At 46.6% G+C, this 26,577-nt stretch overlaps 1 protein-coding gene across 1 annotated transcript in view; it reads right to left on the reverse strand.

The window, feature by feature from the left end:
* Nucleotides 1-24,943, reverse strand: part of LOC142587478 (salivary peroxidase/catechol oxidase-like) — a 152,508-nt gene extending 127,565 nt beyond the window's left edge. Inside the window, exon 1 of the mRNA XM_075698526.1 lies at nucleotides 24,919-24,943. The gene's annotated coding sequence lies outside the window, so the exon portion shown is untranslated. The remainder of the gene's footprint in view (nucleotides 1-24,918) is intronic.
* Nucleotides 24,944-26,577: the final 1,634 nt, after the last annotated feature.

Here is a 26,577-nt window from a genome sequence, read left to right on the forward strand (position 1 = left end):
CTACAATGAAATTACATTAGTGAAGTAATGACAATAGAAGGACAGCGTGACGACGACGGCTTGGGGAGAGCCGGATGGCAAATTCGGAAGGACGATGATACAACCAGCAAGACGCATTCACGAGCATGAACACATACCTAGTAGTCCAATCAATTATAGAATTTTGACCACATGGTCGTAAAAGAAGGAATGACAACGAAAACATGGCGAGGGTCAGATTAGGAAGCTGGTGTGACGAAGACTGAAAGACCATGCTGTCATTACGGCAGCTCTGAGAAAAAGTATGCGACGACGGAGTGTGGAGGGTCGGATTAGAAAGCAAGAATGACGGCGAAGCAACGACCACGACGGCTTCGCAGCCGCGTAAACACACTTTGGGTTCGAGCTACTGCTTTGAAGTATTAGCACAAGACACAGACAATTAGAAATCGCTGGGAGAAACGTGTATCCCGCAGTGGATATAAACATAGGTTGATGATGATGATGACCACAATAAATGGTTGCAAAGAGGAACCCTAACATGCATTGCATGGAATGTGAGCATCTCTTCTCATTGGGTGAAACGTGGTTTATGTCGGTAAGCAAAGCAACAGGAGAGGATTTTGACGGTATGTTGTGTGCCGGGCTCGCGACTAGAACATCTAAAGCATGAGAAAGATAAGCTTAGGAAAAAGTCAAGAAGCTAGAAGGCGATAATAAGAATGAGCTGAAGCAGACGAACGTTGTAGATTACAAGCTAGTCAAGGCAGTAAAAAATTTGATGTCTGCCATACCATTAAACGATGGCAGGCGTTTAGATGATAACAACGCGACGAGGGCTACCACCGACGCGTGAAATTGGCCAGAAAAGAACACCGAGACCAAGGGATGCAGTGACGGACAATTCAGTAATAGCCCCCGGGACGGCGGGGTAGAGGGGTGGGGGGTACTACTGGAGTGTCGAAAGCGGAAGTCGCAACGAGAAGAGTGTGGATGGGGAGCAGTCAATTGCGGCTCTATGACGAATGTCAAATGGTAAGAAGCAAAAACCACGTCTACTTTTATTAGTTTGGCATCCGAACTTGAGCAAGCCAGAAATGGTCACATGAGAGAAAATAGATGCCGACGAGCGAGTGCTCATTAGCATGGTTTTCGGAGAAATCGGTCAGCGAAATTGTGGCGAAAGCCAAGCAATACCTGTGGATGGATAGATGGATGGAAGGATGGTGCCAAGTGCGCCTCCTGTTAAACCGTGAGGTGGGCTACCAGGATCTTGTTATTTTATTGCCTAATGTGCTGCCTATCGTTTTTGAAAGAGAACAAAAACACAGACGGAAAGAATTCCGAGCATCAATCTTATAGTACCACTACTTACGCGAACTTCCTTTTTGTGCACCTACGCTCTTTGTGGTCTCACTACCTTTCTGCCACCAAATCTCCAATAGCATCTTAATAATATATACTGTAGACGTGTTTATTTTACCTTTGCTATCCCTGAACCTAAGGTGTTCAGGGAGGCTAGAGGTCCTTAAATCAATAGCAGGGTACAAATCTTTACGTTCTATTAATCAATATTTCATCATTTTCCTAACCTTACCTCCGCAAACACACCTTCATCCTTGGTGGGCCCCCCTTTACAACCCAGCGTTCTAAGACGTCCTGATCTTGCTTTGAGAATAAGCTGTTACCATAGATTGTTTCTATCCCAATTTGTTTTTTTCTCTTACTTAGGTAATTATGATACATTTCCTATTAATTGCAGCCTACCATGCCATTGTGTAACCCTCTCTTAACGAATTTTTGTCACAAATACCTGAGCGCTCTCCAAGCCCATTTAATTGTTTTCAATATTACTCAGTCGTTCTTCAAAATCAATCTTTATCTGGAATTCCGTCCCTTGCAGACATGTGCAGCCCATATTCCCTACACAGCTCTATTTGCAGTCTTCCCGTAAGCGGCCAATGCGAGGCGTCTAACTGATCTTTAGTTGCCACCCAGTCCTATTTTGTTTCTCCGATTTGAAGTAACCATGGCTTTTCCAAATGTAAGTCATGAAACCTTTACACCTTTCCACATACAGCGGATTATGTCGTACCTTATTTCTTTTTCACTTTCATATTGTTGTTTTTTCCTGTTTATTGCATATGTCTTATTCCGTCGTTTATGCATACACAAATGTGTTTCTATTATTTTATACGATATTTTGCTTGACCCTCTATTGATACTGCCTGTTCGATACCATTCGAATTCGATACCATAACAAAGTCACTTCTAACGCCAAATTTATATTATAAAATTTCACAGTCTTGTGCATTTTTTGTAGGATCCAATGAAGGAGCGGTATCTTCTGGTGTTATTGTGATCAGTAATTGACGTATTGCAGGTACGGAGGGGCGTGAGGAGCAGGGGCAAAGAAAATATCGGGAGGGTCCAACAAACTCAGCAAAGTCTGCGGACATGCGCAGATTGCAGTGCGCATGGTGCCCAAAGTTTCAAAGCAGGCGCTATGAAATTTAAAGGGCAGTGTAAATTGAAAGGGCAGTGCACGTACAAAGCCGAAAGATCTGGACGCTGCCTAGAGCAATGAACTTTACAGTCATTGACGTCAAGCGGTAAGCGAACCGAGCGAGCCTTGACGGCGCTTTTGTGCTTGACGGGATACATCTGAACGAGCAGATAGATGAAACAGCGTGACGTCAATTCGCAGAACGAGCTATATATATTTCTCAATGTGTCACTCGCATCCAGGAAGAAGTGTTAAGTACCGAATGTGGCGACACATTAGCAACGAGCATAATTTGGTCACAAAGGGTTTAGAAACGACGCGGAAGAGATAGAGACCGTAAGGTTTTGTACAATAATACTCTGCGTGGTCGCAGTGACCGGAAACAGTATAAATGGCTAGAAATTCTAACGCAGCTGAATCGCATTTCATTCCGCCGTTTCACGCGCCAAAACCCTGGTCTGTTTTTGAGGAATGCTATAGGTGCGCAGGGGGAGGGTGCTCCGTGTTTAGTTTGATCACCTGGAATTATGCAACGTGCTCTCAAAGCAGGGTACACGAGCTCATTGACTTTCGCCACCATCGAAATGCGGCTGCCGCGGCCGGGATTCGATCGCGAGGTCGCGTGCTTAGCGGCGCAGCACCGGATCTGCTAAGCCACCACGGCGCGTAACGCAGCTGGATGACGAACGAATACGTTATAGTGTACGCCTTCACCCTAAACACACGTAAGAGATGTTCAGCCGCCGCCTAATGTTGACAAGTTGGTATGAGAAGGGTGCAGCAGAATGACTGTGCGAACGAAAGGCGGAACTGCAGGCATTTTGGCGCCTCCATACCAGGTTGGTCCGCAGAGGGTGACGACACATGCGGTGGCGCCGCCATAATGTGTCGGAACACCTAAAGGTACGCCGTGAAAGACAGCTGAAATCGAAATTCGGCGCTCCCTGACACCGTAAAAAAATTTCGCAGATTCCACGATTGCGAGCATCGAAAATTTACATCTCACCTTAAAAAGGCTGGGGAAAATTTACAACACGGCAGTTCTATGGTATGTTTCCAGCCCAGTAGATAACCAGTCGTTTTTTCTACCCTTCCTCTTACTCTAACAAGCTTGCTTCAATAACCATGTTGATTATGCTGCAGACGTAGGTTCCAAACTCGTCCTTCAAAAACACTAACGCAAGTTATGACCGGAAGTATATAGCTGCATAATGCCGTGATAAGATATAGGACAAAACGAGATGAATAAATATGGCAGCGCTTCCAATAAATGAAGGTACTGTGTTCTTCAAAATGCATATCATGAATATCAAAGGTAAAACTTCTTTTATATGTGAAATTCTATCCTGCCAAGTTTACACCTATGGTTGTTTTACTTTTGTATTCCATATCCCCTAGTTACTGCCAGCTGGTACAAATAGTACAAGCTTAAATACTCAGCGGGAACAAGACAACGCTCCCCAGGAACATTTCCCAATCTTTTGATGCTCAGCTCATGCGACTGTCGGAACTAGCACATGGGGTTTGAGCAGGCTTCCCATGGCGTTTAATAAACTACTTAGGTGGCAAACGCGTAGTGCACCACAAGATCTCTTGCAGACTATTTCACTGCAAGAAAGAAATTTAAGCATCATGGCTTAAATGAGCAAGGTATTGGGCATATTCCGGGGTTCTGGGTTGCTAGGAAATCCAAGCCCTAGGCATTGCTTCTTGCGTAGAGCTGGCACACGAAGGGTTTTAGCGATAAAACTAGCGAAATTTTAGCTCACGTCGCGAGACCGAAAAGCCAACTCAGTGAACACGTCTACAGCGCCGTGGAAATACCGGTATAAAATATACCGGCCGTGGTATACTGGTATAATTACTGGTAATACCCGGCAACACGACAGTGCTACGCTGACTAATGCACTTGCATCTTTACAGCCGCTTCAACGGCTCCGACGGAATATGGCGGAGGTGTGGCAGGGGCTTGGTGCAAGGATGTCACCACCCGGAACAGCGTTGACATCAAGTCATCCAAGCTGCCATGCTAGTTAGGTGAGGTATCAAGTGGCAAAGGGTAATAGAGTCATGCAAGGAGGGTTTATGGTTTAGTGGTACATGGGAAGCCAAAAAAAGATGTGGCGGGAAGTAGCTTACCTAAAGAGAGGAAGTGATAGGAAAAAGCGAAATAGAAAACTGATTGACTGTCTTGAAATGTTGATAATGTGTTCAGCTAATTAGATGAGATTTCAATAATATGAGATATGGAACGCCTAAAAGGAGGCGCTAGATTTGTATGCTGAATACACCGCTTCGTTAGAGCTGGATCTGTCAGAAGAAAGCAACCTTGTAATAATTATATGAAAAAAATGTCTTACGGACAGCTATGGTGTCAATGTGTAAATCAGCAGTCACGTCACGCAGAGAGAGATAAGACGAAAACAGCCACAATATTTGTAGCGGAAAGAGAAAACCACGCAGGTAGTGGAAAGGCCAAGAAAGGAAACCAGAAAATTGCACCAGCAGGTGTTTAGGGGTCATCGAGGGGCCAAAAATTTGTGATCACACGAAGAATAGGTACTGCTTAGGTGAAACAAGTACAGCGAAAACAAAAGAATGACGAGCGAACTTGCGCAAAACAAAAATCGAAGGCTGAAGCGAACGTCTGGTGCATGCCGTTCGCAAGATATAATAAAGACGGTCCGATAAGGGTCTGGACCCATGTAAGAGCACTCGAGGCGCCGAGTAAATATTCGCGAAAGACTTTAACCGAAGAACAGGATAAGGTTTTGGCAGGAGACGACGTCACACGGTTCATCAAAGACGTTCTGGGCGGCTCATAGGCGGATCATATAGGACTACAGAGTTTGGTACAAAGCATGTAAATCTGCCGGTGCAGCGAGAAATGCTATGTCGTCGGCTGATATGTACACATGTACATTCTGTTGCAAATGTACGGCATTCAGTAAAACATTAAACAGCAAAATGACAATAGAAGTCATCGCTGTGGTAGATTTATTGAGTGTCGATACGTCAATGAAGACAATCCGCGTAGCGAGCAGTGAAATTCCGCGGTGTTGAAAACTGATAAAACGTCATGGTAAAACAATTTTCAGACCTGCATTCTTAAGCGCACTTATTAGGCTTACATGTTAACACTGTCATATGCCTTAGTGATATCCAAAGTGACAAAGGCTACATATTTTTCTGACACCGAGCTAGTTGAATACGACATGGGCACGCCAGACCGAGCCCCGGCATCTAAAGCGAATTTGTCAATGGCTCCAAATCGTCTTCTCTATCAGCAATAATCTATGCGGTGGCGTAAGATTCTTTCAATGTGCTTCACTAGGTTAGATGTAAGACATTGTCCTCGTTATATCCTATTCTAAGCGGCGCCTTGCTTTTTTAATTGTGGGATTACATTGGAAGTCTCCATTCCGGAGGAACCCACGAATTTTTAATACAATAGTTTACCACGGGTATTAACACGTACAATGATATCATAAATAAAGTTTGGTTATTGGCATTATAATGCTACCGGGGTAACGCGCTCAATTAGGCAACTGGCTTTGCACATGACTCAGCTCCGAAACTGTAACGTCTTCGAAGTCATAACTATGAGTTAGTGGTGATGCCTCATAGGGCAAAATCAATTTATGTAACTGCCGCCGAGTTATAGTCTCTGCAATGGCTAGTACGCTGGTTATGAAGCTTTTCTTGCACAGCTGGTTTTCTTATCCTGCAACCGCGTGAGCACCCTGCGTTCCAGCAAGGGTTAAAAAACCCGTCTTTAGTTGAGTGCGCCATGAATTGAGACTTCTTCACGGAATATTTTGAAACAAAAAATTACATCATTTTCTTTTATAATACCAGATTACTGATTCGATAAGGCTGCGTGTAAGGCATTTTTAAATGTACTCACATTAACAAAATAATTTGAACGCATTGCAGTTTGAGACAATAGGCATACGAGCCAAAAAAGTATAGTCACTGCTTGTGCCTGAGATTGTACCTGATCATGTGGAGATAGAGAAATAACGACCAAAATTGACGTATATCATGGAAAGTGACTGACTACAAACAAATGGGTGTCTTGCGTTAATGTATGACAAATAATTGTTAGCAGCCCAATTTCACAAACGTATATCACACGAATCGGTCTAAACCTCCACGAAGTATGATGCCATATAAAGTATCTGGCAAAAATGATGGAATTACTGTACCTAGAATACTAGTATTCGGAATGCCTTTGGAGAAATAAGCATTATCTAATATCAGCGTTATGCGGCCTGGAACAGAAATGCCAATAGCTTGAATTTTGGTTTCTGAAGTCAAAAGGTTGTAATCCAATTCATCCCTTTGCGCGATTTTTGAAGACATGAAGATAGTTCAGGCGGCACCGCGAGAGGAACCGCCTAAAAGAATTATCAGTTAACTGTTAGAGGAAATGCCTTTTCTGCTGATAACCAGGTTTTTCGTTGCAATGAAATGATTCAGTTTGGGCTACAGAGGTAATATGTAATGTGAGTGCTGGCTAGAGAGGTAATATATGACAATAGAACAGCAATTCCACGGTAGTATTTTTAGCGCACCTATGTTGAGCTAAGAACGGCAGCAGAGACTACCTTGTGTATTATGGTATCTTTAAAAAATAATTTTTTAAATGTTTTCTTTCTGGTTTAAGTTTAAGAGCACGGGGGTCACGTCCCATGTGTGTTTCTTGCGAGCCACAATCTGAGCTCCAATCTGTTACAACATCTTCCAACCTCTTCTGCATGATACACAAGGAGAGGTCTCGTCATGGCGAAGTTTAGAAGAGCGAGGATTCGATGTTTCTTCATCATTATTGGCTGCGCGCGTTGAAAGTGTAGAGGCCATGGTTGCGCAGGCAATCACCTGAAGGAGTGGGGTAACTACTTTTGCCAATGACTACGATTGGTTCACTAATAGATTTTCCATTGACTTCTGTATTTCCCTCTCCACTGCCGAAGTTATGACATCCGAAAGCCATGAGTCGTCTACATGAGATAGCCGATTTGCAGCACCGGCATACCCGCGATATCGCTGTATGATAGAACGCAATTTCCGTCTTGAGCATCTTTACTGCTGATTTATTTTTACCATTTGTTAATCTTGCATTCTCTCAGAGCAGTTAGTATGGTCATCTAAGTGAGAACCACAGCAGAGAGCACACCGTTCGTCCTGAGATTAGCAATCTTTTAATTCGTGGTTTTCTCTACATTTACAAAACCCAAGTACCGATCGACAAGCATAAATGCTGTGCCCATAGCGCCAACAATTAGTGGACTGAAGGGGCCGAGTAGATAGCAATTCAATCCGGTAAATGAGTGGTCACGCCTTGGCCTCTGTCGGACGAGTTGCTACACCGAAAGCAATAATGACTGATTGTGTGGGGATCTTGTCCTGAGATAACAGAGTGCAACAAAATACGGACGCGGCTACAGCCACATAAAACATTTCTAAAATTTCTGAAGGCCAAAGGCTCGAGTCGACCCCACCGAATAGTCCTTTAACAGAAGCTCAGTGAGCAGAAATGAAGGAGCTCACCGGCTGCGACGCAAACGCTGCACATTTGCGAATGTCAGTGATACCACCATGGTTTAGCGAACAGCAGAGAACGCCATCGCAACTAAACTGCCGCACTTCTGTCATCAGTGGGTAGTGAGATCTCGCCTTCTGAAATGCTTTCTGAATAAATTTGTGGTTTTTCATTCGAATTGACTCTTCATTGAACGGTACCAGTGCCACAGGGACGTTGGTCAGTCCGCTGCGCAAAAGAAGCTCAATTGGATAATCATGAAGTGCAAGAGAAACCAACCAGGCAATGTTCGCCTTGCCCGTTGAAGAAACAGACATCAGTACAGGGTGCCTAAGCGAAGGACTGCCCGATATACAACCATCCTTCGAGAGCATACACCAAGAAACCAGGTAGGGGCATTATGCAAAAAAAAAGAGGTGAGGCGTGCAGACAGGACACAAGAGTAGAGAAAAGGACAACACGAACACCACGTCCACTTCTCTACTCGTGTGTCCTGGCTGCACACCTCAGCTCTTTTTTGCATAATGACTCCTTACAAACTAGCTCAGCTTTCTGTCGTTCTAACCAGGAAGGGGCCTCTCTAGTGAAATGGTTCGTAGTATAACACGACGAGGGGGCGATCCGTAGAAACCCATGGTAGTTCAGTGACTGAGCATGCGTTTCTTGCTCCCGAAAACGGCTTATACAGTACTGTCAAGGACATCCGTACCCAGCGAGAAATCTCCTGATCCCCTGAGATCTAGTGACCGTTCATCAACAATGGCTGAGCGGTCATGGCATCTCAGTTTACCTGGAATGACGATGGTGCCAACGCGCAGGCGTTCGTCGTCGTCTCCTACGGTAGCTGGCTCATCGGCCACCTTCCGTATAACCGCGCGAACGAGCTCGTGCCACTGTGCGTGCGTTTGTCGTCGTCTTCCCCAGCTGGCTCCTATGCCGCTCATCATGCCAGGGCTCGCAACTTATCCTCACTCTGCGAAAGTGCTAAAGGCACTGCGCCAGTGCCGGTATATGCGGTAATTTCTGTCTTAAATTGTTAGGCTCAATATATCGCGAAATACAAAGAAATATCGAGCTACGCACATATCTAGGATTAGGAAGCATCATAATCATCGGACGTTTTCTTGTGTTCCTCTTCTTGCTATCCGAAAAGGAGGTAGTGATCTAAAGAAAGGAAAGGCGCTTGATTCTGCAACGCGTGAAGAAGCACGGCGAAGCTTCTTCGAAAAGCAGCGGCGTCAGCATTATTAGGTGACATCTCTTTCCTTTTTTTATAGCGACAGCTTTACTGACCGCCAAGTTGAGATTTCGCCGTGGTGGTGCTTGGCGGAGGCACATGAGCTGAGAACACGCGCCTCACCGCGGATATTTCTCTCTCTCGCTCCCTAGTCACTACTGCGCATTCGCCACTATAAGCACCAAGCCACAGGTGTTCCGCCGCTGCGCCACGCCTTTCTGCCGCGGCCGTTTGGTATGACATCACACCGCGTTCCTCGTCGTTGCGCTCGCCTCCGCTCGCTTCGCCAGCTACGTCACATGCTTGATAACATGTCGGAGGATTGAATAGGAGAGCTCGCGCGCGCCGTAACCACATTTGAGGCTCCGGTCCGGACGGCGACAATTCTGTTAAAGAGGAGGAGACCTGGAATCGACATCAGAACGAGATGAACAGGAAACGAATCGCCCAGGAAACAGACGAACATCGCGCCGAGCGACTGGCTAAACGCCGCAACATAGCTAGACAACCAGACTAACCTGGACTTGCAATCAAGATTAACCAAGGCATTAGCTTTCGCTACGTATATCCTGGCACAGCTGAGCTAAGCCACTGTTTTCTTCAGGTATTTGCGAAACGCCGCGATCATGACATATGAATGGACTCAATATTACATTAGATCAGACAAAGGAACGCTGTGGACGTGTTCCTCAAGAAAATTTACGTCTGGTGGCTGCTCCAGTAGAATATTTCGCGGCATAGGGAGCAATGGGGGTACCGCCACCTCCTAGCGTCGCAACGTCTAGTTTTCCTGCTGGAGCGTTTCTAGATAGTGGAGGAATATCAGTGACGTGGCTGGGGCGAGAGATATTGTGGCCATTGAGGCGAAGGTGACTGCGAGCTGGAAGACGCGTTCGTTGGAGGAGCTTCAGTGGCGAAATTATACAATCCTGCTTTATAGGGACGAGAAAGCTCATTTAAGCGGCGGTGTCCAGTATAGGCGACCTGGGCTGGGGAACTCTAGCAACTTCAACAGCGGAGAGACTTGCGCCAGATTCAACGGGAGTGAAACAAATATACTTGTTGCTAGCAACGCGCATTTCAATGTGGTTGCGGAAGCATGAAGGATAATAAGGTATGGGACGGGAGCGGAGGTGTAGAATTGGGGCAGTCGTTTCATGTTTGCCATCTTCTAGCGGACAAATGCTTGAATCAGAATAATGGCTAGTGCCGCAGTGTTGGAGAGTTAGATTCTAAGGCACCCAGATATGTGGCCTCATTCTCCTACCGGACGGTTCGGGTAAGAATACCAGTCTTGTTTGAACCAGGAACGGCAGCAGAGGTACACGTAACCGCAATGTTACGTAGAAGGTCAAACTATAGGGTGATGCGTCGGCTGTTCCCGAATTCTAGGCAGCGGCGAACTTTGATAACTGCATCAACCGTCGACAAGTTGCAAAATACCAGCAATATGAACGCATCACACACAATACCTTTGAAAATGCGGGTAACATTTGGCTAAAACATGTGTACGGCACTCCGGCGCCACTGCGGTAAGTGGTACTGAATGTAGGTGAGGCTCCATTGAAGTCGACACGCGGATAGATAACGACTTCTTTCGCTGCGAACTGATGATTGTGAATGTTGCGAAAGAAGTTTCGCAGCCTTTCTTTGAGTCTATCCCAAGTGTAAAATAATCTTTATGTGTACGAAACCATGCTCAACATGTCTCATGTTTGTGAGCATGGCACTGGAGTTCCACCATTTATTTTAGCGGATGTGTTCATATAACTTTATCAAGCTCTCGTAGTCTTCATCACCTTGTCCCGAGTATACGCCAAGATTACGGGGGACGGATAGTGTGAGATAGATCGTCAGGATGGCAGCATGTGTTGGAGGCTGCAAGTTGGAGGCTGGAGATGTCGTCTACGAGAGCTATGATGGATAGGTCGACGTACTTTCCGCTGTAACGTTCCGTGAGGAGAACAGGAAACGCCAACCTCCACCAAATATATTGCGCGGAAAGGCGCAGATGAGAAGCTCAGTGCCAGGATATTTACAAGTAACTACGCTGCGCTTGGCCTTTAGGCCACGTGCAGCTTAGCCTTCTTAGTGTGTGGTGTGGGGGAAGAGAGGGGAAGCGCTCGGCTGGGGAGCAACAGTCGACAGTCGCTCTACCACAGCCGCACAGTGATTGCTCGTAGCACTGCCATTGCAGTGCGATTGGAAAATTTTAGTGCCACTCATGGGTAGCTCCCGGTAATTATTGATCGAACAGGCCTAATCATACGAATCGATTAAATGAAATGTGGACATCGATGAACATTATTCGTGTTGCGGGATACACTTACTTGATCAATTGAATAATCGTTCATTGATATTACCAGTTCTAATCGCTTGACGACGATGGCCTTAGGAGAGTATGAAAGCGAAGCTGCAGTGACGACGATAGAACGACCACGATGGTGTTACAGTGATACAAGGCGACGAATGCGTCACCACTGGGTGACGATGATGGCGTGACGGCGACGGGATAAACGAGTGTCGGATGGCAAAACTGGAATGAAGGTGATCAAACGGCCACATCGGCTACAGCTTTCGGAGTTTTGGATGTTCAAATTACTCTGCTTTATCTTAGTTGCGGCTGTTTCGTTTCATTTTTGTAATAATTTGGTGATTGTTCATGCTTCCTAATGTTACTGTATCAACTGTATTTGAAATTTGGTGTGTAATATGCCCTTCCCCTCTTTGGTGTGCCAACCCTGAGGGTAAAATAAATAAATAAATAACTTACCACCCCAACGCCTAATGGCTCAATCAAAAACCAAACCAGCACCACTGGGTCGGGGTAGAAGGAACAACCGCGCCGGCATAAAGTGGCAAAGAAAGCTAGCACGGTCAGAATGAAATGACCATGATGGCAACACGACCATTAGTCACCCTAACTGGAAGACAAGTTGGGCAGCAGTGTTGGGGGGAGAGGCTATATCGATGGATGGATAAATATAATCTAACCGCCGGAAGTGGGGAAAGACTGCCAATCGCAATAAAAGCAGGCAAGAGCCTAATAGAACAGGTGTTATTGCAAGTGTGGGCAACTGTAAAATATTGATAGATGTTGCAAACACGACTCCCGCCAGAGCAATTGGCAAGAGGTGCTAGCGCATATCCGCGTCCCAAAGCGCGCAGCATTCCTCGCGTTTTTTCATCGTTTCCAGCTTGAACTCGTGCGCGTTGTGTTTAGAATTTAGTGTTTCTTTTTGCTTCCTTCGCTCTAATGTATGTCACACTACGTGGAAGCCTGCTTTTTTTGTGCGCGTGATTGTGTGCAGGAAACATCGAAGATGCAGCGATGCCTGCGATCTGTTCTGTCGTAACACACGAAGGCAGCCTCAAATGCCTTCGGAACTACCTTTCATAAACGAAAGTAAGGCTGTTTAAACGCAAACTTACGAAAAAGAGCCGTTGTTACCTCATCATCTGAATACTGACGAACGGCGTCGTCAAAGAAAAGCGCAACTTTCACCCTATTTGATGTCGAAAGCTTGCTTGAATGCGCTAGTTTCCAAAGCTTCCTCGTCACTTCAGTCGCCGCCGGTCGATTCGAAACTTGACCTAGACGAATAATCACTCCCCGCATGCGAAGCACCACTCATTTCATCCGAAGGGCCACGATTCTCATTCAAGGGCACGCTCGCCGTAGCTGTGCGTTGGCTGTGGGTGGGCTGACATCAAGCCACTTCCGGTCGACTTCGTAACTTTTTGCGGAGTAGAGAGCGCAGCCCCGTGGTGTGCATCTCGCGTCGGAGCTCATCGTAATCCGCCAAAGAAAGATACAGGAGGCACTCCTGATTTCTCATTGGAATAAACTTGCTCCGCAAGGAGCAGAAAAACTGCTACTGCACGTGCTCCGAATGTGCTATGCGAATTCACCATTAGTGTGAAGAGGTAGCATTACATCACAGATAGTAGCGGCCTTACGCTACGACGTTAATGTCATGTTTGCAGTGAAAATTTGTCTTGCTAAGGCGCCAGCGAAAATTCAGTGCCCTTCCGCTATCTGAAGAAAGATGACCAGTGAAGCTGTGAATGTTGGCCCCTTAATGGCGAAGTGAAGCTCCGCCACGGGTCGGCCAGGTTTAGCACTTTATTCTGGATCGGCCCGAGGGTGGGGAGTACTTAGCGCGTGCTTCAACTCCACGGCGTGTCGATCTGGCATGGCACTATCTTCGAGATCAGCCCACGTATAGAGAGTGCTTAACGCCTGCGTCGCCTCAGCTGCGGTTCGGCCCGGAATCGCACTCACTTCGAGTTGAGCCAACGCATGGGGAGTGCTTAACGCCTGCTTCTCCTAGGTCGCAGGTCCGCCCGGCATTGGACTATCTTCGGGATCGGCCTACCTATGGCGAGGGCTTAACGCCAGCTTTACCTCCGCCACTGGTCGGCCCGTAAGTTCGCCATCTTCGGTGTCGGCCCACATATGGGGAATGCGTAGCGGCTGATTCACCTCCAACGCTGGTTGGCCCGGCATTCCACTAACTTCGGTATCGGCCCAGGTATTGCGGGTACTTAACGCCAGCTTCATCTTCGCCGCGGGTCGGCCCTGTATTGTACTATCTTCGGGATCGTCCCTTGTATGGGGAAAGCTTAACACCTGCATAACATGTGCCGCGGGTCAGGTCGGCATTGCAATATGTTGGGAATCGGCCCACGTATGAAAAACTGTTGATTTATATCCAAGGACACGAGATCCGCCAGAACCGCCCGATCCGCCAGGTGCCAAGCTCTACTTGCCACCCCTACTACGCCCTACTTGGCAGGCGCCAAGCTCTACTTGGCACCTGCTACGAAGCTACTGCGACCCGGCTGACGCAAGCAGCCACATGTTTCCTTAAACGTCGGTACTAAAGACGCGCTGAATGGTAAACAACCGGAAGAGTTTACTTAGTTGGTCAGGCCTTCTTCACAAAACCTCACCGTCTGTAGAATCCGAGAACAGGTGTCCGAGGTCTGCGCGATGTTATACGCCACGTATCATGAGCTTTCCAAAGGGATTGAGGAGAAAGGCGGACTGCATCAACGCCCTAATCAATGCGCCTCTAGCACCAGCTGTTGAGTAGCAGTGCATCTCTCAAATAAAGGGGAACTTCCTTTAGGAGGGAAAGCACGACAGCTGGAGAACGAGTCGTTCAGTCCAACGAAGTCCAACGAAAGTTTCCCCCGGACAGCCAAGTATTCGACGAAAAGAACAAGTTCCTCCTCGACATGTAGAAGGAAAGGCCGCAAAGCCACCGAATAACCTAACCAGCACCTCGAATTCATAACCGCAAGTCTCTCCCGGGGAGAGCACGAGTGCTCCGTTCTTTTAGAACCACAGGCAACGGAAAGCGCCCTGCCTACTGACTCTGCGAGCGTCTAAAGTATCACAGAAAGCGCCGCTGTGTTGAGAATTTGGACGAAGTTGAGCAATACCGGACGCTGGATAATAGCGCCAGCCAACATACCTTGGTTGGTAGTGCAGCAAAGTGTATGGGGACACCACATGAGTATCTCAGGCGTGCACAGTCGTACAGGAGAGATGCTACGACATCCCGGTATGATTCGCAAAGGTGCAGACGCACGAGGTGCCATCACTGCTGCCACCAATGTATAAAATTCTCATTATGTAGGGTGGGATGACGCAAAATAACTGGGAAGAACTATATCAGATGTTAGACAGAGGGAATATGAAGTTGAATGGAGTCATGGAAACCAACCACCTTAGTCTCAAAGAATCGCAGGTTCATCCATACTGGCACTGGAAAAGAAGCAATCCAAGCAGACACGGGCAATCACATTGTCGTCCTAACGCGCAGTGATTCTCTATGGATTAGGCTAGACTACCTATAGCCATGTAGCGAACATAATGCTACGCACGAAGCGTTTCTTTAAAACTGCAAGGCAGATAACGGGAAACGGTTGGCGTTTATTCCGGGAGCGATCCAAAGCTAGCCCGCCCAACGTCGTCGTCCTCTTTCTCTCCCCCCCATCTTTTTATCATTCCCGCTCCTTCTGCCCTTTGTTACGAGAGCTCGTCACAATATGTTGCTGTGTCGCTATATATCTTATGTTTCCCGTTATGGTGCATGTGCTGTATGTTGTGGTAAGCAGTGGGCTGCACAGCGGGAACGAGAATATTGCGCATTGCATTTCGAAGGACGGGCTCTAGACAACGAGAGCAAAGGAAGTGCTAATGGGGACACCAATAGCACGGGGACTTTAATGACAATGTTCAGGGCACTGCTGGGTACGACGACAGCAACGGGAGCCTCTTACTGGAGATTGTGAGCGCCCCCTCGTTTGAGGTGCAAGAACCTTGTGTGCGAGAATGAGTCTTTCGTGTATCGATTGGGCACTAGCATCACTATGGTTGGCGCAACATATCGGGCGCCTACTCATGAATGAAGAGGGAAGGTTCAGGATTGTTAGCTAGTGTAATCACATCAACCTCACCAATTAGTGTTCTCTTGGGTGGCTGGTGCTCATAAAGTGCCGAGCACCCGTGGTCTGAGCTGCATATGATGCAGTTTTTTAATAGAGAGAGCTCCGCCTCCCGTAAGCACAATCATTCACCTATCAGAAGTTTGTATCCCAGCTGCGGTGAGTAATAACAACACATCAGCTATGTATGACCATATGGGGAGGGCAGCAATGCAGAGTTTGCTGGGAGAAAGAGGTGCAGGACACGTAGTCGGTCGATCTCCGGCTAATATTGTGCACATACAGCCAGTCAAAACGCTCCCCTATGATGAATACGATTGGACTACCTGAGCTGAAAAACATCTATGCCAGTATAAGTGCAGCGTAAGATACCTAAAAACAACAACGTTCGCCTGAATGCCCTGTAGGCGAACACCCTGCACGTGAACAAAAGGGATAAAATTCAAGACTTTTAACCCCTCACACGAGCAACGACCTCCTCCACCAGTATGTATTCAAGAGCTGGCCGGTAAACCAATTCCCAAGAAACATGTCGGAAGGTATCTACAGCCACTGTACTTTTCAATATATGATAGCGAAGACCTAGAGAAAGCCCAATTACTGAACTGCCCATGCCCGAGTGAGGAGGGCAACACTTGGCAGTTGTTCCAGACGACTATCGACCGAACCACGCGCATCACACATATGCAGTCCGACGGCTCAACGACGTTCCAGTCCAATTCATGTAATTTTTTCCCCACACAGCCTGAGAACCTCTTTCTATCATGTTCACTAGAAGTTTTACAGGTGTCGTGGTTACCGCGGATCGTCATAAGGGCGTAGTGACCCTCTTGGGCAAGGGAGGCGGCAAAAGGTTCTGCTCCGCGATCAGCACCCATGATTGGTGCTTGGATTCCTTGAGCACCGCCTTTGAAACGGGGCGGTGGGTTTTGCCACCAATCTTTCGTTATTATTTTGCCTAATGCACTACCATTCTTTAGAAAAAAGAAGCATGAAGAATGCACCTCATCGAACTGTCTGGCCTGTTGGAAAACTTGTTTTGTGCGTGCCTGCTACTTGAGGCCTTCCTACGTTTTCGCCACCAAACTTCCAATTGCCTCTTACTATACTCAATTGCGGCTATCTTCACTCGTGAAATGCTATGCTGACGCAGGCTCAGATCATTTTCGTGTCATATTCTTTTGAGTTTCCTCAGGTGACGGTAACCCGCTAAGTGACAGTCGCCCTCTCTAGGCGGTTTTCCCAGACTGTGCACAGCTGGATGAGTGGGTGGTCAGAGCACAATAGAGTCCTCCCACAAAATTGATCGAAACGAAATAGGCATCAGAAGGACAGCTTTTTAGTCTTAACGAAGTTGATCAAATAGAAAGAGGTTACGCAGTCTGGTCGGATGCTTCCTTGGCGTTTCTATAGCTTATGGCAGCGTACTAGATGGCCTGCTGTCTCACACCCTTGGCGGGTCTGGGTATGACACATGTACGCCTGCACAGGTTGTATAGCGAAAATACTGGGGTGGCCAAATTCTGTGGCATTATGACGGCACCAGTATTAGTGTACCGTTGTCAAAGGCAGCGTTCTCTAGTCGGTGTCATCCTAGCGTAGAGCACCCGACGTCTAACGGTATCTGATGGGCAAAATTTCGCCGTGAAGCTACTGTTAGGCATCCCTGAATGCCTCCTGAGCGCCACGGAGGCCGCCGTTCCCACGCTCTACCCAAGGGTGACGCCAACTATCCATGTTGTATGTGCTGTAGTATCGGGATAGAGTGCAAGTTGCTGGAATACGGCGCAAGCGGCTCGATCAATCACCTTTGTGGTGCATTGTCAAGCTCATCGAAACTGGCAGAGCTGATGCTTGTGGACGATATTCTCTAGAACGACTTGTGGCCTTGAAGCATCTGGTCACCGTATCTTCATCTCATCTGTCGAAATAAGGCCTGACTTTAAATTCCAGATATCGGGGTTCCTCCAGTTTTCACTATCCGAGACCATTGGGGAACATGCTAATACAATGAAGAACACTAGAATCTAAGCGTTATTTTTACCGCGACGTCCACATCTCTTGCGAAACAAGAAAATCACATCAGCAAGGTTTCAGAAAGAGCTGTTAACGTATTGCGAAGAAGCAGCCTGTGGGACTGCAATCGACATATTTTGTTTAGTAAAATGTGGAAGGACGTAGATCTGCCTGCCTTGACGCTTGCAAACGCAGGCTTTGGCCCTCAACTGAACGAGGGCAAGGGTGAAATGTGGTAACTTGTAACTAAGCAGATTGCTCTTCGTTTGTCGCGGAAAGGTTGTCGTAGAAACACTCACGGGAGTAGCCACCTGGCCTACCTTCGAAGCACAGAAGGCGAAAGAAAAGCTTGCTAATGAAGGAAGACTCCACCTCCTAGACGACGCTAGGTCTGTCCAACGCCTGTTTCGGTATGCGAGATCGAAGTGTATGATGACTCAGTGCTCTAAGTTCAGCTTCTTTGCAAACAATTTCCAAGAAAGCTGTGAGCACTAATTCAAAGGAGCTGTTTAATCCAGTGTGCAAGATGTGCAGTCGTTGAAGTGGAATAATGCAATGATGCAAAATGCGCACTCTGCATGTGCCGGATTCAAAAGGAAGTCATTGCTGGGGAGCTGATAGCTGCCAAGGATATTGGCAGTGCATTGCTATTTAAGGCATGAAATGGAGCATTACGGCCATTGGTCTACCATCGAAACATTGTGCAGAATGTCGCGTGATGAAGAGGAGACCACTGACGAGCTAATTTTGTACTGTACAAGTCATTCTCCTAAGCGTATAGTGTAGTACCCTCCCGCAGATACGGTGGGTTCAATGACCCGGCCAACAACAGCGCCGGCACGCGCGTTTAGCCGTTTGAAGAATAGACTGTCGCGATCAGCCTAATCGCAATCCTAGTGATTATTAGGATTACGCCTACTGATTCCAACCCACGATTGCAAGTTTCCGAATTTCATCACACTGCCTAGAATTCTGCCGTTCCTATCTGCACTACTCTCTACTTGCGTCCTTTCTTTCACTGTGATAAACCGCCTGTTTTATGCTCTACGCCCATTACAATGCCATCTAAGTTTCATATATTCTTTTTAGTGTTACCTACAATACCGGCTTTTCATTTTTTATCTATATGGCACAACGCTTTCTTCCTCTTTCTTAACGTTATGCCTAAAGCTATTCATTCGACACTCCCTGCGCGGTCTCTATGTTCTTTCAGTGTTTCAGTTCGTTTCTTCCCCTTAAGCTAATGGGGGTAGAATGCTATTGTTGTACATGTTTCTTTCTAAGGATACAGGTAAACAGGAAGTCATGGTTTATTAATCCCTGCCATATGTATTCCAGCCAATTTTGATTTTTCTGTGCATCGATTTCTCAGGATGACTGACTCTTCTGTGTAAATTATCTACAATTTGAGCACTTGGGAGTTTTAGTGAAGTTTTTAACAATCGCCTGTGGATCACACCAAGATTTTTGTCCTTGCGCTGAATAATTTGAAGAGATGGACATTACCAGTGCGAGGAATCGAAACAAATATTAAAGCTATTAACAAATATTTAATATTAAACTTCCAAGCAATTACTTTATGGCACAAATTGCAATTTACGAATTGCAGACTTTGAGCTTCGGAGAAGTATACACTTCCAACGAATTTCCATGAACGCACCAGCTTTGTGATCTTTCCCAACGTGCGGTCCAGAATGCATGGCAGTTGCAATTACATTTGTGCATGAATACACAAAATAGCATTTGGTTAAAAAATAAATGGAGCAACTGTGCATTTCACTGCGAATTTGATAGCCTATCTCTTCAAGCTGGCGTTATGCTGCGAATTCATTCCCGGTTGATGCGCCTTGATATCTCGCCGGCTACAATGCAAAAATATCTATATCTATTATAAATGGTTCTGGAGTAAACTGGTGATTTTTAATAATTAGTTCACCATTTGTTCTGGTGTTTCGTGAAAGTGATGCCTGCCTTTGTGAATAATTCAGCTCAAGGGCAACAAGTTAGTTTTACGACACCGGCAATTTTTAAGAATTCCAGAGAACTTAATGTTCTGCCTTTATATTAACAAACACTTGCGACGAGTCTAGAGATTAACTGCCAGTCATGAATTATTTTTCTCTTGTCAGGCTATTGAGCATCATTTCCTTGTCTTTTGCATAATATTCTTTCACCCTACTCGAACACTTCATCAGCTAAGGCTCTCAATCTATGTCGCAAATCATCACCAGCGTGGCTGAACAGAAAATTGCCATCCGCAAACCACAGGTCACTGAAATAATCGCCGTTAATCCCCACTACAAATAATTCTAACTCTAATCGCTCTAATACTTTGGAGAGATTGTGTCTCCATGCCTGAAACTTTTTTGATCGGTATTTTCTTGCTTTTATTATTGAGAGTTAGGATAGCTGCGCAGTCCTTGTAGGTGTTTGCTGAGATATTTAAGTGTGCTTTTGTACTCCTTGACAACGACATGTCTCCATGACTGCTGGTCTCTCCCCGGAATCAAATTTGTTTTTATAATTTGTGAAACTATATAGAAAGGTCGGTTCTACTACTCAGATTTTGCAATTATCTGAAACATGAGGTGGTTGTGATTTATCTTAGGATAACTCTGTCTGAAGGCAGCCTGTTCTCTTGGTAGATTGAATTTAGATTTTGTCCAAGTGGTATTGAAAATTGCCTGTGTATCTGTAGAATATCTTGTAGAATTGTGATGAGAAACAAATGAACAGCAACTCTATTTGTGTAATGTCTCTGCACTCATGGGTTAGTATAATCTTGGAATTGTTCCAACTAACTGGTATACTTGAAGTCATGACACATTGCGCAGAGGGTTACAAGTTCTTCTATTAGAGTGTCCCCTCTATTTTTTATCATCCTGACAGTTATTTTTTCTACTGCTGCATTTTCCTGCGATATGCCTTGCAAAGCCCTTCTAACCACATCGCTAAGCCTACAAGGCACTTCTGTATCGTACTGGTCATCAATTCCAATGAAGATGGCGTGAATTCCCTCGGTACTGTACAGTTCAGTACAGAAGCTTTCTGATCTCTTTACTAAGTCACAGAAATCACTTATGACATTACCTTGCTAATTTTTCATGTATACTTGTTGGTCGTTTCTATGCGAAACTTCTTTCTCACCGATGTGATGCAGCCATTATTTCAACTGCTTTATAAATCTTTCGAACGTAACAATTTCGGATATCACTGATTTTCGTCTTCCTTATTAGCTTTGAAAGTTCAGTCAATTCCACCTGATGTATTGAGTTGGACGTATTTATTATTATTATTATTAGCCGATATAAACACTTTTTAGCAGTGATACACACATTTATTTACACTTATTTATTAGCGGAGATGCACCCGTACAAGCATTGATCTCTCGCATCTCAACGCTTTATTCCCAAATTGGGTCTTTCATCTCACCGCCGATCGCAATGCCACCTACGCAGTGGATAAGGCGTTGCCCTGCTGGTGAGCCTAAGGCCACGGGCTCAATCCCGGCCGCAGTGACCACAATATTAGGCGCTCTCATTCCAAAAGCACTTGTCTCACGTGCATCGGTAGAATGACTCGTACCGGGGCCTTGAACGCGGCCCTCCGCAGTGCGGAGATCAGCTGTTGGCAAAAAGCGCGAAGAACGAGCACTTTTTCGTTTGCGAAGGTGCTTCGGTGCCTCTTTTAAGTGCAGGCGCACTGTATGCCATTGCTCTACCAGCCAGCCAAGCTGATGCACGACGCGCCATGGTGTATCGGATTCGGTGTGAGGTGAGACATGTATTCCCGAGCCGGTCACGACAAAGCACGCCGAACGACACCAGTCAGGCGGACTGTGCCAGACGCAAGACATTATGAGCGTCCATATTTCGCTGGTGCAGTGGAACTGCTCTGCACGTGGCGCGCGTCCACAGTACGATGCAGTAAAGCTGGTCCTTCACGCACACCGGCACAGCGCGCCGCGCTACGGCTTCGTCAAGGCAGGGCCCCAAGTAGAGATCAGTCATGCCAGTGCGCCGCTTTGTCCTCCACGCGCAGTCAAGTAGGACAGCGCGCATGCGCTCTCAGTGGCACTTCTTCGTCCAAGCTCTCCTCCTTACATATTCACTCTCTTCCCTCGCAATATGAGCGACGGCGCACGCGCAGCAAGGTACTCAATTGAACTACGCCACTCCAAGCCATCTGGAAGAGGGCGTGGCAGCTACAGGGTGGTGGTCCGCGACACCACCGATGATGACAGTGACGCAGAAAATCTCGTTGCAACCCAATTAAGGCGACCTACATTCATTTTTTGTGTCCTCAGCTGCTGACCATCGCTACGTGCTGTTGAGAAGGCGAGGCATGATTTATAACCATGGTAATGTACATGCTAAAGCTACAAATCATCTAACGGACCATTTTTTACATTAGTGGTTAAAAGATACCCAAATGGCATACACGCCACAGTCTTCTGAAGTCGGCTAAGCAGCCGTTATCTCCGAAACGTGTGCTCGGGATGAGACGAGGGCAGTTGTCCACGCACAGTCCGACCAGTCGCATTGCTGCTGAAATAAACGTTAAACCGGACATTGGCTGTTCATTCGCGGCGCCAACTTGCGCTCCAGCCAACGAGTAGCGTCGTTTTGAACCACCACCAACAAGGCCACATCCCGCATTGAGGTAGAATGAAAAACGCTCGTGTAGTCTACATTGATCGCACACTAAATAACCTCCGCTTGGAAAATGTCATACAGAGGCGCACTCAGTGTGACGCACCTCGTGATGAAATCGTTGTTATGTCATGTAGAAAAAACGAATGTAAACATATATTAAAATCATTCCAAATGTCTCTCAAATACACTTGGTTTCATTTCCTGAAACGCCCATGTGCATGCAGCGCTGGCCCTGTCAGCGTTGTACGTGCGTGTTGCTTTGATCTCTTTTCCTGGGCTGTAGGATTCTGAACTATTCATGTTGGGGGCCTCGAATTTTTTGTTCGGCGTTGTTGTGGTATGTCTAGGGCTTGCTTGTATGCTTTTGTGATCACATTGCTGACCTTTGTTCTTTTGCCTATGTTGAGTCAGAGGGATGGTGCTAAGTAGTGCTAAATGATGGATGTATCAGTATACGGACGCATTCACCAGATTAGTTGACGAAGCAGCCAACATTGAGCAAAAGGGCACGTGGTGCATTAGCCAGCCTTCTATCGAGCTTTCTCAGCAGGAACTAACCCACCTAGATAGCTCGATACGGTAACAGATGTCCTGTATACACGTGGAGATACACACGTACAAGCAAGTCAGTTTTAGCGTTCCTCGATTGACCATGTGATCGCTTGTGTCACTTATATACCCGATGTGTGTTTCAGTAAACTTAGTTGTGAGTCAGTGCTCGTCCTGTGTCCGCCCGTCGTCGTCTTGTTCGCGCTGTTCCCGTCATGAACTGGACCATGTGTTGCAACGTGCCTGGGACGTCGCAACTGGGGCATGTGTACGAGTACTGCATAGGATACAATCTATGCATGATTATTCCGTGAACGTAGGTGCTTGTAGGCGGCGGAGGATGACTTCTTCCTGTTTGCTCAGATTCTTCTGGGGTGAAATGTACATTCTCCTGCTGAGTCCGTGGTGTTGCAGAAGCTCTGAATACTTTAGGGCGATGTCATCAACGTTGCTGGTCGGCCTAGTGTGGGATGGCAGGAAATCTCGGCTGGTATGATCGCGGTAAGCCGCGTGTGCCCCCTCATTTTCTGTCATACTCTTATGGCCTAGAACCCAGTTGATAGGGTGCTGGGAGACGGGGTGCGTGTGATGTGATGTACGGTTTCTCATATGCGTCCTTTTTGACAGTTTCGAGCTGCTACTCGGAAGCCCGTTAGGATTACTGCTACTTCAGGGCAAGTTATTGCTAGAGCGATTGCCATTTCCTCTACAGTCTCGGAGGCTGTTGCTCCGATCGTGGCAGCTGCGAGTTCTTTGCCTTGGTGATCTTTGACGCTTAGGGCAAATGTGTTTCGTTTAATAGACCGGGCAGCATCGGTGTACCTCGTGTCAGCGTCTCTCGCGCATTTCTTGCTGAGTGCGCAGATTCTGCTTTGCCGACGCTCCTTATGGTAACTTCAATGCATATTGCGCGGTATACTTGCAACGCTGATACAATCCCGGACTGAAGGTGGGATTCCTGCTTTCTGGTCTGTGTCTGCAACGTAGCTTTCACTGTAGTTGAGGTAGCGCAAAACTGCACGTCTGGTGGGTATGTGTGAGCTTGAGCCGCTCAAGTTGGCTGATGTTTTGAGCCTGGACAAGCTCTTCCGGGAGAGGCGGCCATTTTTAAATATATGCTAAAAAGCTGTACCAAGAACATTGTGATGCGCATTTAGGTCACCTTATTTGGGTGGCATCTCATGTCAATTCTGAGCACCTCCTTAACGCACGTGTGGACCGAAGGTTAAGCTAACGATCTCCTGCCTGAAGGCATTAGAAACGGAGAAATAGTATCGCTTGGTTACGACCGCACCGAAGATGACGTAGCTTTTTTATGTAACGTTGAAGTGCACCCACTCTAAGCAGAACATTTCAACCTCAGGAATATATATTTCTGAAGGCAATTGCTCGATTTCAACAAACTAGAGCCATGTTTACAAGTTTATTACTAAGGTACTAAGAGTAGTATGAAGATACTCTAAAATAACAATACTGAGAACTAAGCCAGACAAAAATTCTGTACTATGCACTGATCTGAAATATGCTAATAATTTGTGCGCGGCACTTTATGTAAACCCTCGTGGACATAACAATTTCATGCAAAAGGCAAATTTATATTAAAAACTCCACCGCTTCAGATCCAGTTTGCAGAGCTGCGGTGTATTTCTTTTTGGTTCAGTTATGGAAAAAGTAAACTATGGGTTCATTGGTTTTAACACCACCTAATTTACAAAAATGTTTCTAGTAAGTACGATGCCTAAAGTACAACTGTTTTCCAGTAGTAGGTGCAATGTCTTTCAAGCTACTTAGAGCATAAACTTTCATTTCAATCGTTTGGGCGATTGTCGAGTGGGAGCATTTCCGCGTTTCAGAGTTGCCCATGAGGAAATCAGAGTTGTCCATGAGCTAAAGCCTTTCGGTAACCAAAATAAATCCTCCTGGTAGTACTATGACCGCTGCGAATGGAGTGTCAATATAGTTTTTTACTTACCGTGCGGCGCCTGAGGTATGGTCGTACCTATCGGCGGTTAACAGGAACAAAGCAAGGCTAGCCGCAGCCGATTCTTTTATAAGCATATGTACGCTAGTGAAACGAACTTTGTTCGTTGCATGAACACAAAAATAGATATTCTAGATTCAGCGGGGAGAAGTTGGGCTGCAGAGCTTTGGTATTTAGAAAGACAAAGGGCGGCGTTGAGACAGTCCGGAGATCTTTTGTCCGTTACTTCTTTTGTGTTTATTTCACAGCGCAGCTACTGATGCGACTAAAGGAGTTCAAAGTTCCTGTATGCCCGTTCAAACAATTATCTTTAAAAAATTCACCGCCCCTTCCACTCCGTGAGCGTCGTCAAACTGCGAGTCTGTGTTAGTTACACCAAGAGTTATGCCATGCAATTCAAACTTCACAAAGAGTCTACATTTCCGCCAGCATAACGAGAACACGCCTGCCGCATCCTAGCTATGTCGCAAAGAACGGCCACACCACAAGCGTCAAGCAAGGCACTGAAAAGCAACGCTGTGCCGCACGTGCCCACATCGCATGCTGTAGGACCGCCAGCTCGTGCTCGAGAATTGAATGGATGGCACGCGACAGGAGGTGACGGAGAAGCGCGCTACGTTCGAAGAATCGAAGAGTGAGGGCTATTTTCTAGATTTGTGTGTCAAAGCTCTTGTGTCGACGGGCACAGGTTTGCCCATAATGAATAAGTTTTTCTTAGAAACGGCTGGCGTAACTGTTGGTTACGTATCTGTTGGAGCTGCGGTGCATGATTCCAAGCCCCACACACGTCAGGAAAAGTAGCCAGGATCCCCGAAGGTAGGCGGCAATAGAATTAACACTTATCCACCAACGCGCAAGTCGTCGCATACGAGTTGTGCTCTCCGAATTTGGCTACTCATCTGACCCCTCCTCATGTTGTTGTCGACTCACCCGGGACGACAGAATCCTATCACGGAGGCACATTCGATGATGCCAAGGGCTGGCACGAAAACTTTGAGGGTGTCGCCAGATGTAACGGTGGGGACGAAGCCAGGAAGCTGTTATGTTTACTTCGAGCTCGAGGAATCTGCACGCACGTGGTTTCAAAACAACGAATCGTTGTCACCATGGGATCACTTCGGATGGGAACTGCTCGCTACGTACCCGAGCGCGGGCCGTGAAAGAGCACATAAGGTGCTCTTCAGGCAAGAAACCAATGGAAGAATGAAAGTGTGACCATGTACATTGAAGACATATCCCATCTCTCAATAATGAGAGCAATTCTGCGTCTCGGGCAGGCAGCTCGAGGCCGACCTCTATGCGCTGTTGTATAGCATCGGCGTCTCGGGCGTGACGCTCGAGGTCGGCCCAACGATTACGAGCCCGTTGACAAGCCATCTGTCGCTGACGGTCGCGGTAGGCAGCTACTTTCTCAGGAACATGCACTACTCATGGTCTTCCCATGTGTGATGGTTAGGATCGTCACGTTGCAAGGCGTGTGACGCGAGGAAGATGGAGAAGATAGTGCATGTTTACTAACAGACGACAATTATATTAGGCGGCACGTAAACATAAATATCTTCAACTAGACGCACACATACAAGGTTGCTCGTAAACAGGAAAACATGTGGTCTCACGAGGTTGCGGTTGAAGTCCGGAGTGCGGTGAGAC

The sequence above is a fragment of the Dermacentor variabilis genome, chromosome 7, assembly GCF_050947875.1.
Source record: "Dermacentor variabilis isolate Ectoservices chromosome 7, ASM5094787v1, whole genome shotgun sequence".
NCBI lineage: Eukaryota > Metazoa > Arthropoda > Arachnida > Ixodida > Ixodidae > Dermacentor > Dermacentor variabilis.